Source organism: Microtus oregoni, unplaced genomic scaffold (genome assembly GCF_018167655.1).
Source record: "Microtus oregoni isolate MIOR12 unplaced genomic scaffold, Mior012 000004F_ref0000308, whole genome shotgun sequence".
Classification (NCBI taxonomy): Eukaryota; Metazoa; Chordata; class Mammalia; order Rodentia; family Cricetidae; genus Microtus; species Microtus oregoni.
This window is the reverse complement of record NW_024543063.1, coordinates 56,896,187-56,908,840: the sequence shown is the minus strand read 5'-3', so window position 1 is coordinate 56,908,840 and position 12,654 is coordinate 56,896,187. Positions and strand designations below refer to the sequence as shown.

Sequence of the window (12,654 nt, the reverse complement as noted above, 5' to 3'; positions counted from 1 at the left end):
AATTAATTGGTTAATTAAAATAGAAAAACTAGCCGGGCGATGGTGGCGCACGCCTTTAATCCCAGCACTCGGGAGGCAGAGGCAGGTGGATCTCTGTGAGTTCGAGACCAGCCTCGTCTACAGAGTTAGTTCCAGGACAGGCTCCAAAGCCACAGAGAAACCCTGTCTCGAAAAACCAAAAAAAAAAAAAAAAAAATAGAAAAACTGTTTTTAAAAAATCAGAGCAAGGGCTGGGAATATGACTCAGTGGGTAAGAGCACTGTCTGTGCTCTCGTGAGGAGCGAGATTCGCATCCAGATAAAAAGCTGGGGAACTGTGGCTTCAACACTTGCAGGTGGAGACAGGCAGATCCCTAGATCTCTCTGGGCTAGCCCAGAAACAGGCTTCTGGTTCAGCGAGAGATCTGGTCTTAAAGCAACAAGGAAGAGAGCGACAGTAAAGGAAACCGACGTCCTGCTCTGGGCTCCCCGCATGCGCCATGGTGGGGTCACCTGCACCGTCTAGTGTCTGTACTATACACCAGGTACACACAACAAAAACAAGAAACTAAGCCCGGCTGTGGTGGCGGTCTTTAATCCCAGCACTAGGGAGGCAGAGGCAGGCGGATCTCTGTGAGTTCGAGGTCAGCCTGATCTACAAGAGCGAGTTCCAGGACAGGCTCCAAAACTACAGAGAAACCTTGTCTCGAAAAACAACAACAACAACAAAAAGAAAAAAACCAAAAGCCAAGAAACTAATAGCTTTGAGAGGTGCTGTGAGGAAAAAAAAAAACACAAAGCAGGTCACCAAAGGATACTAACACTATAATGAATAATTCTAAGAAATTTACAGGACGCCTGTGGGTTTCTTTCTAGGTTTCCAGTTCGCACATACCACAGACGGACCACACCGTTATCTCCTTCTGTGCCGATGCTGCGGGGCGTGCTCTTTCCAGTTTAATTATTAATTAAAAATTCATTTATTTGCATGTTTTATTTGCCGGTCACAGCTCCCTCTGCAGGCAGGCCCGCCTCTGCCCTTTCATAAATGTCTGCCAAGACTTGGATGAATTTTCTCAGATCTTTTTCTGCTTTTTTAAGTTTTCACTGACGTGTATATGTAGAAATATAGACACTTGAGTGTGTTTATTTAGAAACCTTTTTTTTTTACTTTAACAAAATTGGGGTTATTATACATATTAAAAATTTTAAACTATTATTTATTTTCTGTGTTTTGCCTGAGAATACGTGTGTGCACATGCATGTAGTGCCTGAGACGGCCAGACGAGGGCATTGGGCTCCCAGGAACTAGATTTCCGGATGGTTGTGAGTGGGCGTGTGAACCCTGGGACCCAGACCTTCCGTAGGAGCAGTAGTCAGTGCTCTTAGTTACTTGCGTGTGCGCGCGCGTGCGTGTTCACGGTCGATCGCGTAGCACGGCAGGTGTCTGGAGGTCAGAGAACAGCCTTGGGTGTTTGGTCTCGCCTTTCACCTTAAGGTTCTGCGGCTGCTGAGTGTTCCAGGCTAGCTGTCCCCAAAGCTTCTGGGCATTCTCCTGCCTCTCTTCCCTTCTCACTGCGGGGACGCTGGGATCGCCAACACAGGCTTCTCTGTTCAGCTTTACGTCCACTCTGGGTATTAAACCTCAGCTCCCCACACTCGCACATCAAATGTTTTTAACCCACTGAGCTGAGTCCCCAGCACCACCACAGTGAAATTTGGAGAGGAGAGGCACTACACTCTTTGACCCGCTGCCCTTGGGTGACTAGCTAGTCCTTTTCTCGCCCTACCACAGGCTGACACTGACTTCCAGCCAGGCTGGTTAACCTTAAACTCACTAAGTAGCTGAGGATGACCTTGAATTCGGGATCCTCCTTTCTTCACCTCTCAACGTCTAGGATTCTGGGTGTGTGTCGTTTCACATCTGCCTTATTGCTTGACAATTTTTTTTTTCTCGAGACAGGATTTCTCTGTGTAGCGTTGGAGCCTGTCCTGGAACTCACTCTGTAGACCAGGCTGGCCTCGAGTGAGTGCTGGGATTAAAGGCCTGAGTCCCCCACCCCCACCCCAGGGTTTGATGTTTTAAATTGAGACGAGGTTTCCTTATGTAGCCCAGGCTGGCCTAGAAATTTCAATCCTCCTGCTTCAGTATCCCAAGTGCTAAAATGAAATATGCACCATCACACCTTGAATATCTTAAACTTAAACATCCATTTACAAACAAAAAACAGAAAAAAAAACCCAGTAAGGGTGTGGCTAAGTTGGTAGAATGTTTGCACACAGTCAGGTTCAAGGTCATCGTTGGCTACATTTCGATTTTGAGGTCATCCTGGACTATGTGAGACCTTGTTTAAGAAACAAAAGAAATTACATACAAAGCCTACAACACAACAACCCAAACCAGAAACCAAACGACAAAACTCCATAAACACCAGAGCTGGAAGGGTAGGAGCTCTTATTCACTGGTGGGGGAAATAACAAGGAGGTGAGCCTGGCAGTCTTTCCTTGAAAGAATTAAGACTAAACCAGGCGTGTTGGCTTATATTCCTGTTTACAGTCGCAGAGTTCAGAAGGCTGAGGCAGGAGAACAGTGAGATGGGTTAAGCCAAGCTACATAGCAAGATCCTGGTCCAAAGTCAACCAACAAACCAGTCACCAGGGTTTAAACTCCTGGGTTTGTAGTCATTTGTTACAGTGGCAATAAGACACCTCCTCTGGGTGACTGTCCAGCCTTGTCGTGAATGCTTCTGGCACCCGGGCCATCTGCTCAGACGCCCTGTCACCTTCCCCCAAACTCTCCTACAGACTGTCGACCGCCTTGCGGCTCAGCCCCAGGTCGAGGAACAAGGACTGAGGACACCTTCAGGTCTTTGGTCTCGGAGGGTTTCCGACGACGTACGACAATTCTCTGCGGCTGGCCATCCTCAGCCCGGCCGCCCTCTTGAGAAGTCACCGCTCCCTGTGACTAGCCAGGTGTCGTCTAGAATTCAGGTACTCGTCCTTGTGTTTACGTCTAAAGTTCTTTTCTCTAGAACTTAAGAGAAACAGGTTTTCCGTGTTGTAACCAGTGAAAACAACTTCGTGGCAGTTTGCGAAGAGGAGGAGCCTTGGCAACTGGGTGTGTGCTCGTGTTTTGTTTACTTAGCTTTTTGGTGGGGTTTTGTTATTGTTGTTGTTGTTTATTTATTTATTTTTTGAGATGGTGTCTAATTCCATAGCCCGGGCTGCTATGGAACTCGAGGCAATTCTGCTTTACATCACTGGGAGCTAGAACTACAGGTGAGGGCCACCGCCCTGCTACCAGTGGTTTTTAACCCTGTGTGGGCCGGACTGTAGAAGTAGCACAGAGCGGAAGAGACCCTGGTTGAAGGTACCAAGGTAGTTCATGTGGCAGCCGGGGGTGAAGGCGACAGTGTAGATACAAACAAGAATAAAAAAATATATGGGAAAAGTTAGTGTCACGGAGTGCCGACAACTAAAGTGAACAAGAAAAGCTGGTGCAAACATGTCAGGATGGCCGAGCGGTCTAAGGCGCTGCGTTCAGGTCGCAGTCTCCCCTGGAGGCGTGGGTTCGAATCCCACTTCTGACAAAAAAAATAACCCTTTTTTTGCCTGTAACCCTCTCCGAAAATCGGAAGCGAAGGTGGAAACGATATTTCCACTGACTGAAGCAGAGTGGGAATTTATTATTTTTTTCCTTCTCCTGAATTCGTTTTACACTTTTAAATCAAAGAAATACGTATTAAGATAGTTTTAAAAAGTATACGGTGGCATTTAGCAAAACGAAGACGAGATTATTATAAAAAGTTCATAATTGATTTATTATGAATTAATTGTGAACAAAGAAAAAATACACACGGATTTGTCAGAAGTGGGATTCGAACCCACGCCTCCAGGGGAGACTGCGACCTGAACGCAGCGCCTTAGACCGCTCGGCCATCCTGACAACCGAAAACCCGCCTTGCGTCAAACCTTTTTGTAAGATTCTCAATGTGCGCATGCGTACTGAGTAGCAGTTTACGTCTGTTCTTCCGTACGGGGCGGAGCGAGTGCCCTGTGCAGTACGGCTACGTGGCCAGAGGAGGGCGCTCGCCGCCCGCTGGAAAATCCGAAAGATACCAGATCTGCTGTTGTTCTATTCTGATTGGTGCAGAAGCTTTGTTTTCTGCCAATCTATCAGCGCTCTGTATTTTTCTTTCTTCTTTTTCTCCTCCTCCTCCTCCTCCTCCTCCTCCTCCTCCTCCTCCTCCTCCTCCTCCTCCTCCTCTTCCTCTTCCTCCTCCTCCTCCTCCTCCTCTTCGTGTCTCTTTGGCACGTGGCAATCAATTCCATATACACAGTACTTAACCTCTGCTTCCCAGACCCGGTGATGTCCTAAAGTCCAGGCTCTGTTGCTCAACTGTAGTCAAAACCGCAGCTTCCCATTTGCAGAGAAACTGGTTTGTTTCAGAATCTAGTTTAGATGAAGCTTGCGGAGGTACTGTCTGATCCTGGTTCTGGCCGTGTCCCCAGTGCCCACACAGTGCCTAGCACACAGTAGGTGTGCAGGACAGACCTTCTCCCCTACCCCCACGCCGTCTTGTGTCCGGTGATTTTGTGACTCATCATCACCTTCTGGTTCCTTCTTGCCCCCTTCTTCCCAAACCTCAAACTTGCTCACGGACACCAGAAAATCTCAGCCCCGAGGGTGCCTTTCCCCACCGAAATCCAAAGGCATAAGAGCACCTTCCTCCTCCCGGGATCTCAGACGTCTGGGGCTCTAGGCTCCTCGGCGGGCCCAGATGCACAGGCAGGGAGACTGGAGGCCTTACTGATATGCTGTGGTTCTCTCTGTGCTGAGGGTCTGGAAGAGGATCTGAAATGAGTTCTTTTTGGAGTTCTTTCCGGTCAAGCCCGGAAGACGTGATTACTAAGATTCTGTTGGACTCTTGGAGCCCTCACATCTGTCTGAGACTGTGTAGAGAGGCCCGAGGAAGAAGACAGTTTCGCCGCCCCTGCCTCGGGATCCTTGGGGCTTGGGATGTGTAATCCAGGTGTGTAAACAGAGACCCTGGTTATTATTCCAGACTTGACCAGACTCTCGTGCCCTTTTCCCTGTCCCCAAAGTGCCTCCAGAATCGGTTTGCAATGCCTTTCCTGAAATGCAGAGTGCCCCGACAATGTAACCAAACCTAGTTAACAAATATTTATGGAGCACTTGATGTGTGCCAGGTTCTTCCGGATTCTGTGAGTAAAACTGGATGCCCTCACCCAAGGATGCTTCATGGGAGGAAGGTTCGACCTTAGACGGATTAGCTCAAGGATGGAAGAGTGTGTTTGAGAGTCTGAAGCGGGAGAAAAGATATACAGTGTCCTCTTGGGCATACCCATGCAGCGAACTTTTCCATTTGTTTTCAATAAATTTATTTATTCATTTTTTGTATGTGTGCATGTGTGTACAGAGATCAGAAGACAACCTTTGTGGCTCACCTTCACATGGGCTCAAACCCAGGCTGTCAGGCTTACACTGAGCCATCTTACCGTTCCCTTTGTTTTTTGTGGTTTTATTTTTTTATTTTTTTTTTTTTTCCAGACAGGGCCTCTCTATGTAGCTCAGGCAGGCCTTGAGACTCAAAATTCTCTCTTCCACGTGCTGGGTTAGCAGGGGTCTAATTTGTTCTTCTGTAGCTATGATAAACAACCATGACCAAAAGCAACTTGGTGGGGGGAGTGTTATTTTATCTAAACAATCCATCACTGAGAGAAGCCAGGGCAGGAACTTGAAGCAGAAACCACAGAGGAAGGACTCTGGCTCCCAGGTTCTAGATCAGCTGTCTTTCTTAGACAGATCAGGCCTATGTAGGAACGGTACTGTCCACAGCAGACTGGGCCTTCACACATCAAATTAGTGATAGGTCAATCTTACCTGAGTTCAATTCCTGGAGCCCATGTAAAGGTGGAACCAACTTCTTTAATCTGTCCTTCACACATACACACACACACACACACCAATAATAATAAATAAGAATCGTTATGTGATGGAGGTAATCCTTCAATTGAGGTCCCCTCTTCCCAGGCGTGCCAGGTTGAGACCCAAAGCCAATCATCACCAGAGCTGTGCCCCACAAGGCCCTGCTTCCATGGCTGAGAGCATAAGGGAATCTGCCTCTCAAGCCTATTTCATCAGTGTGGGATGCATTGCCTATTGCCCTGTGGGCCCTAGGCAGATCTCTACCCAACATCCACACCAGCCTTCTCAAGACAGCACACAAGGCATCCACTTCTCCTTTAAACGTGACCATTGCACTGGTTCCCACACTGACCAGTAAGACAGAGAGTCAGTTAGTTAGTGTGCGGGGGATGGGGCCCCAGGATCCTACCCGAGCTGTGCCGCACAAAGGTGATGTTTGTTTAATTGTCTCTGTTTCCTATGTGCGTGTGATTGCGGGGCGTACGTGTGGACACAATCATGGCAGCCAGAGAATGAGCTCAGTCAGGGCTGCTCCTCAGGCACGGCCGTCTGTGTTTTGAGACAGGGTCTTTAACTAGGAAATGAGATTTGCCAGTTAGGCTATGCTGGCTGGTGGGTGAGCCCCCCTCCCCACCAGGGATCCTCCTGTCTCCACCTCCCCAGGGCAGAGATTACAAGCATGCATGGCCACCATGACATCACACGCATCGTGACGTACAGCGAGTCTCCACAATAGTAATGATAAAATTTAACAAACGAACACACAAGTGATTGGGAGCCATGCCTGGTGGTGTATGCCTTTAAAACCACCATTCAGGAGACAAAGGCCAGTTGGTCTGTGTGAGTTCTGGTCTACATAGTGAGTTCTAGGCTTTCCAAGGCTAGACAGTGAGACCATGTATCTAACCAAAACCCAATCAAAAACAGTGATTAAGAATGGTTAGGGGTTTTTACAAATAGTGAGTAGAGAAGTCCTGGTAAGGTTTTAGTGAGCTCAAAAAGAGAGACACAAAATCAGTGTTGGTGGGGAGGGCAGTGACATTCTAGATGGGGGACAATGTTGAGGAGGAGGGATGGCATGCCAAGGTCAGCGCCAAGGTCAGTGAGACTCTGGAATCAGGTTGAAGGAGGCTTAGATTTGTGTTACACCAGGCTGGGCCCTAGGAAAAAGGACTTTAGCTTTTTCTGTTACAGATGATGAATACCAGAGTGTTCTAGGCGGGATGTGATGGGTCCTGATGGCCCTTTGAAGTGATCCCTTAGCTGTACTTGGAGAAATAGGTGGGAGTTAGAGAGGAACCTGGGAAACTTGGCTGGAAAGGTCAGACAGGCTGAAGGATGGATGACCCGGGGATGACGTCAGGATACAGAGAGAGGCTGCCTGGCCTGTGTGGAGGATGTCAGGGTACAGAGAGAGGCTACCTGGCCTGTGTGGAGGATGTCAGGGTACAGAGAGAGTCAGGGTACAGAGAGACTGCCACAGGAAGCCACCAGGACCACAGAGGGGCCGAGTTCTCTCCCCACCTTGAGGCAGGTGCTTACAGCAGACATGAAGCTGCTCTTTTAATCACATTGCTCAAGGTCCCCCTTGGTCCTGGATCACCTCATCACCAGTATCCCCAGCTTTCCTGAGGGCGCATTCCTTCAGACAGAGAAGGCAGGTCCGGAGCACAGGTGGCCTGTGGCCGCCACCTCCCCAGCCTGTAGGGATGAACGCTTTTCAGGTTCAGCCACATCTCCCACCGCCACCGCTTGCTACCTCTTAGGTGACCACTTTCTGGTCCAGAGGAGGCTTCTCACAGGCTCATCCCAACCTGAACTCCCTAAAGCCAACAGTGTCTCCCTCTCCCCTGATGGACACCCCGAACAGCCACAGCAGCCTGAAGGAGGGACAGACCTCAGCTCTCCCTCCTGATTGTCCAGCTTGGGGGAGGAAAGTCCCCGGGCTGACCTGGAAAGTCCACCAGCAGCAGGGGAAGTCCCCGTGTGGCTCCTGAGGTGCTGGGCTCTGGTCACCGATGGAGCCAAGTGGTCACACAGGGAGATCTAAACAGTAGACTCCTAACATTCCCATGACGGAGTCTTGCCACACCCCCTTCCAGGGGAAAGGGTGGCAGGAAGTCAGCTTCTAGCAAAAGCCTTCTTTTTCCCCACTGCGTACCTCGCGGTCCTAACAGCACCACAGTGATGCATATGTCCTTATTTGACAGATGAAAGGAACAAAGCTCCGAGAGGCACGTAACTCGCTGATAGACAGACAGCTAATAGATGTGCCTAACTTACCTGCATCAAACCTCCCTCCTGCGGCCTTGGGGCTGGAGAGACGGCTCAGTGCTTGCTGTTATTTATTCCAGAGGACCTGAGTTCTGTTCCCAACACCCACACCTGCAGCGCAGCTTCGGGGGATCCCACACCCTTTTCTGGCCTCTAAGGGCACCTACATGTGCATATATACGAGAAAGAGAGAGAGAGAGAGAGAGAGAGAGAGAGAGAGAGGTTTCTCCAGGAGTACTCTCTAGAATAGGTGTCTTAGGCAGCCTCTTCAAGGCCTTAACTGCTGAGCCATCTCCCCAGCCCCTCCAGTTTTATAATTAACACTGAGATGCAGAAACAGATTTTTTTTTTGAGGTTTTTCAAAACAGGGTTTCTTTGTAGCTTTGGAGCCTGTCCTAGAACTAGCTCTTGTAGACTAGGCTGGCCTCAAACTCACAGAGATCCACCTGCCTATGCCTCTGAGTGCTGGGATTAAAGGCGTGCACCACCACTGCCCAGCTGAAACAGATTTTCTTTAGTTTAACAATGCTGTCTTTAAATATTTTTTTTTTGACAGAGATCTCATTCTGTAATTCAGGCTGGCCCCCAATTCATGGCAATCCTCCTGCCTCAGTCCCAGTTCGCTGAGATTATATGCGTGAACCACCAGACCCAACTTCCAAGGCAGACCCCTGAGTCTTTACCCTCCAGTTCTATTGTACGTCTTGACTCTGCCTTGTCCTGGTCTCATCCCCTTGCCTCCTTAGGAGGGAGAAGAAAATGTCAAGCTAGGAGAGCTTGTTGAGTCGGATGCAGGTCAGACCTGGAAGGGCTGCTTTTAGCATTGTTTTCATTATTGGAGAAGACTAAAAGAATGGGTAGGTTTTTCCCAGCCCGGCCATCCGAGAGGTACAGCCAAGCTTTTGTGTTCCAAACTGTGCTTTCCTTGGCCACAGGAGAAGGGCAGACGCCATCAGGCGCCAGGGATGAACTTGTGCCAAGGCTCCGGACTGGCATCTCGGCCACCGTGGGGAAGCAGGATACCCCAGGGGGGCAGGAAGTGTGACGATGAAGTGGATGAGGAAGGCAGAGTCTTTGAGGCAAGAGGTGAGGCCTATCAAAGACCTCCGAGCTTACCCGCCACCTCACAAACTCTCTGTGGCCCAGTTTTCCACTTTAAATAGGTCATGTGGACCACGAGTGTTTCTCTGTGACCAGAATGGTATCAAAGCCGGGAGTTTACTTTCAGATTCTCTGGAATGCTTAGCATGGCCTGGAAGCCTTTGATCACCCTAGAAATAGATGCCCAGAACAGTGGAGACTCTCTTGTTTGCCACCCTGCAGGGCAGGAGCATGGGGCCAGTTTTAGCCAGAAGCATCAGGACCAGTGAGAGCACGTGGGCTGGGTATATGGGGCTCACACCTGCCTCTGCTGGATGTGGGCTCTGTGACTTTAGGGGGAAGAGACTCGGCCCCACTTTACCCACCTTTAAAGGTGGATAAGTTAGGACAAGCTGGGCACTGGGTGGCCTGGCATAGAGTGCTGCCTGTGAGGGGGACTCCAGTAACACAAACAAGGCTGCCCTTCTCACCTGGTGAATACCGCGGGGTGAGTTCGGACTGCCAATTTGAGCTCAGAGAGACTTTCTATAGTGCTACCTACCCAGCCCCATTGGAGGCACCCTGAAACCTGACTAGCGTCTCTCCCGCCTCCTTCTCATCTCCAAACCCTCCCCCTCCTTGCCCCTTCCCTTTCCATTTCCCACCTCCTTCTCTTCCCCTCCCTCTCTTATTTCTCCTTCTTTTCCATGTTTTCTTTCCTTTGCCTTTCCTTTCCCTCACTTCCTTCTTAGTGCTGAGGATCAAACGAGGGCCTTGGTAAATGCTCTGTCAGAGAACTACACCACTAGAATCTCACTATTTAGCCAAGACGGGCAACCGACTCATGATCCTCTTGCCTCAGCCTCCCGAGTCCTAGGCCTGTGCCGCCACACTCACCGGCTTCCCTCTTTTCTGATCTCCCATACACAAAGTGTGTTTGCCCCTTGTGGTCTGTCTCGAGCCATTGTTTCTCAGATCACACAGGACAGGTTCTGAATGTCATCTCTCCTGTGCCAGTTCAAATGTGTCTTTGTTGTGCCCTGCCTAACGCGGTTCTACCGTCTTCTCATTCACTATGCAGCTTCCTTGATCCGGGTCTAATTTATTTGTTGATTATGTTTCTTTCCCACCAGGCTCAGCGATGGGAAGCCAGGGACCTTGCATGGGTTCTTCACCAGGAATTGCTGGCCTAGAGGCTTGGACAGGACAAAGAGATTAACAGGCAGGTGGATGGGTTGATGGGTGGACAAATGGGTAGACAGACAACAGACAGACAGACAAATGAATGGGCACAGCCTAGTAAGTTGAGGGCCACTCTGCTGAAGCCTCCTGCTGTTTTCCTTCTCTTAGATCCTTTATTCCTGAGCCCTGCTGCCCAACCCTCCCCATCTACACACCAGTCCTTCCCCTTTCCGGGCTGGGAACCTCTAGCCTTCCTGTTTATATCAATTTGTTTTATTTATTTATATATGTTCAAGGGCTATTAAAAACTAACATGTTATTTATGAGTACTGTTTTGTTTTTCCCTCCAGACTCTCTTGAAGGCTCATGCACTCTGTCTCTCTGGTCTAGCATATTTAATTTTTTAAATTTATTTGTGTGTGTGCGTGTGTGTGTGGGTGCATTTGTGACAAATATGCCACATGTGTGCAGCCCTCACAGCAGCCAGAAGAGGGTGTTGGGTCCCCTGGAGCCTACTGTGGGTGCTGGGAGAGAACTGGCTCCTCTGAAAGAGCGGGGATCTACAGAGCCCCCTTCCTAGCCCCTGCAGTGGGCTTTTCTTTCTTCAGAGCTTTCTCAGGAGGCTGTGTCCTTAGCGTGTGGCATGGGGACATGTCTAAGTCTAGACAGAGACAACATGGTTACACTACATGGGAAGGAGCCTTCTGTTCCCAGCTGCCACATCTTGCCACCCCCACCTGTTAGGTTATGTAAAAGCAGCTGTAGAGAATGGAAGTTGGAAAGAGAGACTTGGTCTGACTTTAGGTAGGACCGTGTTTATTCCCGGGGAGCTGGCATTTCCTGTCACTCACATGTGCAAATGGCTAAAAGGCCTACCGAAGATGGGGAGTGCCTCCTTATAGGGGCGGAACAGACTTACCTTGTCTGCAAGGGAAGTTGGGAAGTGTAGTCTTTTGGCAGGAAACTATCTTTGCTCTTGCCTCTAACCCCTACGCTGTCTTTGGTTCTGCTCAATCTACTCTCAGGCCTTCCTTTGCACAAAGACTGTGGTTATCTATTTTCATTAGCATGTGCAGTGCAAGTTGTCTTAGTTAGGGTTTCTATTGCTGTGATGAAACACCATGACCAAAAGCAAGTTGGGAAGGAAAGGGTTTATTTGGCTTACACTTCACTATCATTGTTCATCATTGAAGGAAGTCAGGACAGGAACTCAAACAGGGCAGGAACCTGGAGGCAGGAGCTGATGCAGAGGCCAGGGGAGGGTGTTGCTTACTGGCGTGTTCCTCATGGCTTGTTCAGCCTGCTTTCTTATAGAACCAAGTACCACCAAACCAGGTTGGCACCACCCACAATGGGCTGGGCCTTCCCCTATCAATCACTAATTAAGAAAATGCCTGGATCTTATGACGGCCTCTTCTCCCTCCTTTCAGACAGCTCTGGCTTGTGTCAAGTCAAACTAGCCAGAATACTAGTCACATCCTTTTGAAAATTCTGCCACACCAGAGTACTTCACCCATTTCTGCTTCTACTTTCAGTGTTGCTATGGGGAGGAAAAGGTTGTTGCCTCTATGGTGGGTGTTTTATTTCTCCTGGACAGTGCTGGGTTATCTGGATCACCCACTTAAAATGTCAGGAAACGAGAGATAAGATCCCCCTGTCAATGGGGATCACCAGAGATGCAGAGAGGAGAAAAAGGAGGCGGCATCGGAGAAGCCTGCGGTGTGTGCTCAGAGAAAGGGAAGACACTTCAGGTGGGGACCCCAGAGTGATCAAAAGCCCTGGGGTAGGGACAAAGAACAGCAGAGTGTCAGGAGATCCCCGGATGGCCAGAGAAGCCTGAGAGTCGAGATGGGGCTTGCCCTTCCTCTGGGGAGCCGCGGTTCTGTGGATACAGAGACCTTATCCCTTCGCACTTTGCATGTGTATCATGAGCCCCCCCCCCACCCCCCCCCACCCCCCCGGCAGGCAGCTGCTCCCTCAGCCGTTCAGAGTTCTAGACCTAACAAGCTTGGGTCCAGTGTCACCAGCTCTCAGAGGTCCAACCCCGTCTAAGCAGAACTTCTGAGGAGAGAGAGGGGCTGAGGCTCTGGGAGGGAGAAAGCAGGAACCAGTTGCACAAACCCTTTCCAGTGGGCTCTGAGCCTTCGAGGACCTGACCGTTTCCTCTTTAACCCACCATCGACACAGGAG

The 12,654-nt window shown here is 49.6% G+C and overlaps 2 non-coding genes across 2 annotated transcripts; one reads left to right on the top strand and one right to left on the bottom strand.

Moving 5' to 3' along the window:
• Nucleotides 1-3,485: 3,485 nt before the first annotated feature.
• Nucleotides 3,486-3,568, top strand: Trnal-cag. Its single transcript has one exon. It is a non-coding gene; the product is annotated as a tRNA-Leu (tRNA).
• A 273-nt stretch (nt 3,569-3,841) lies between these two features.
• On the bottom strand, nt 3,842-3,924 carry Trnal-cag. Its single transcript has one exon. It is a non-coding gene; the product is annotated as a tRNA-Leu (tRNA).
• Nucleotides 3,925-12,654: the final 8,730 nt, after the last annotated feature.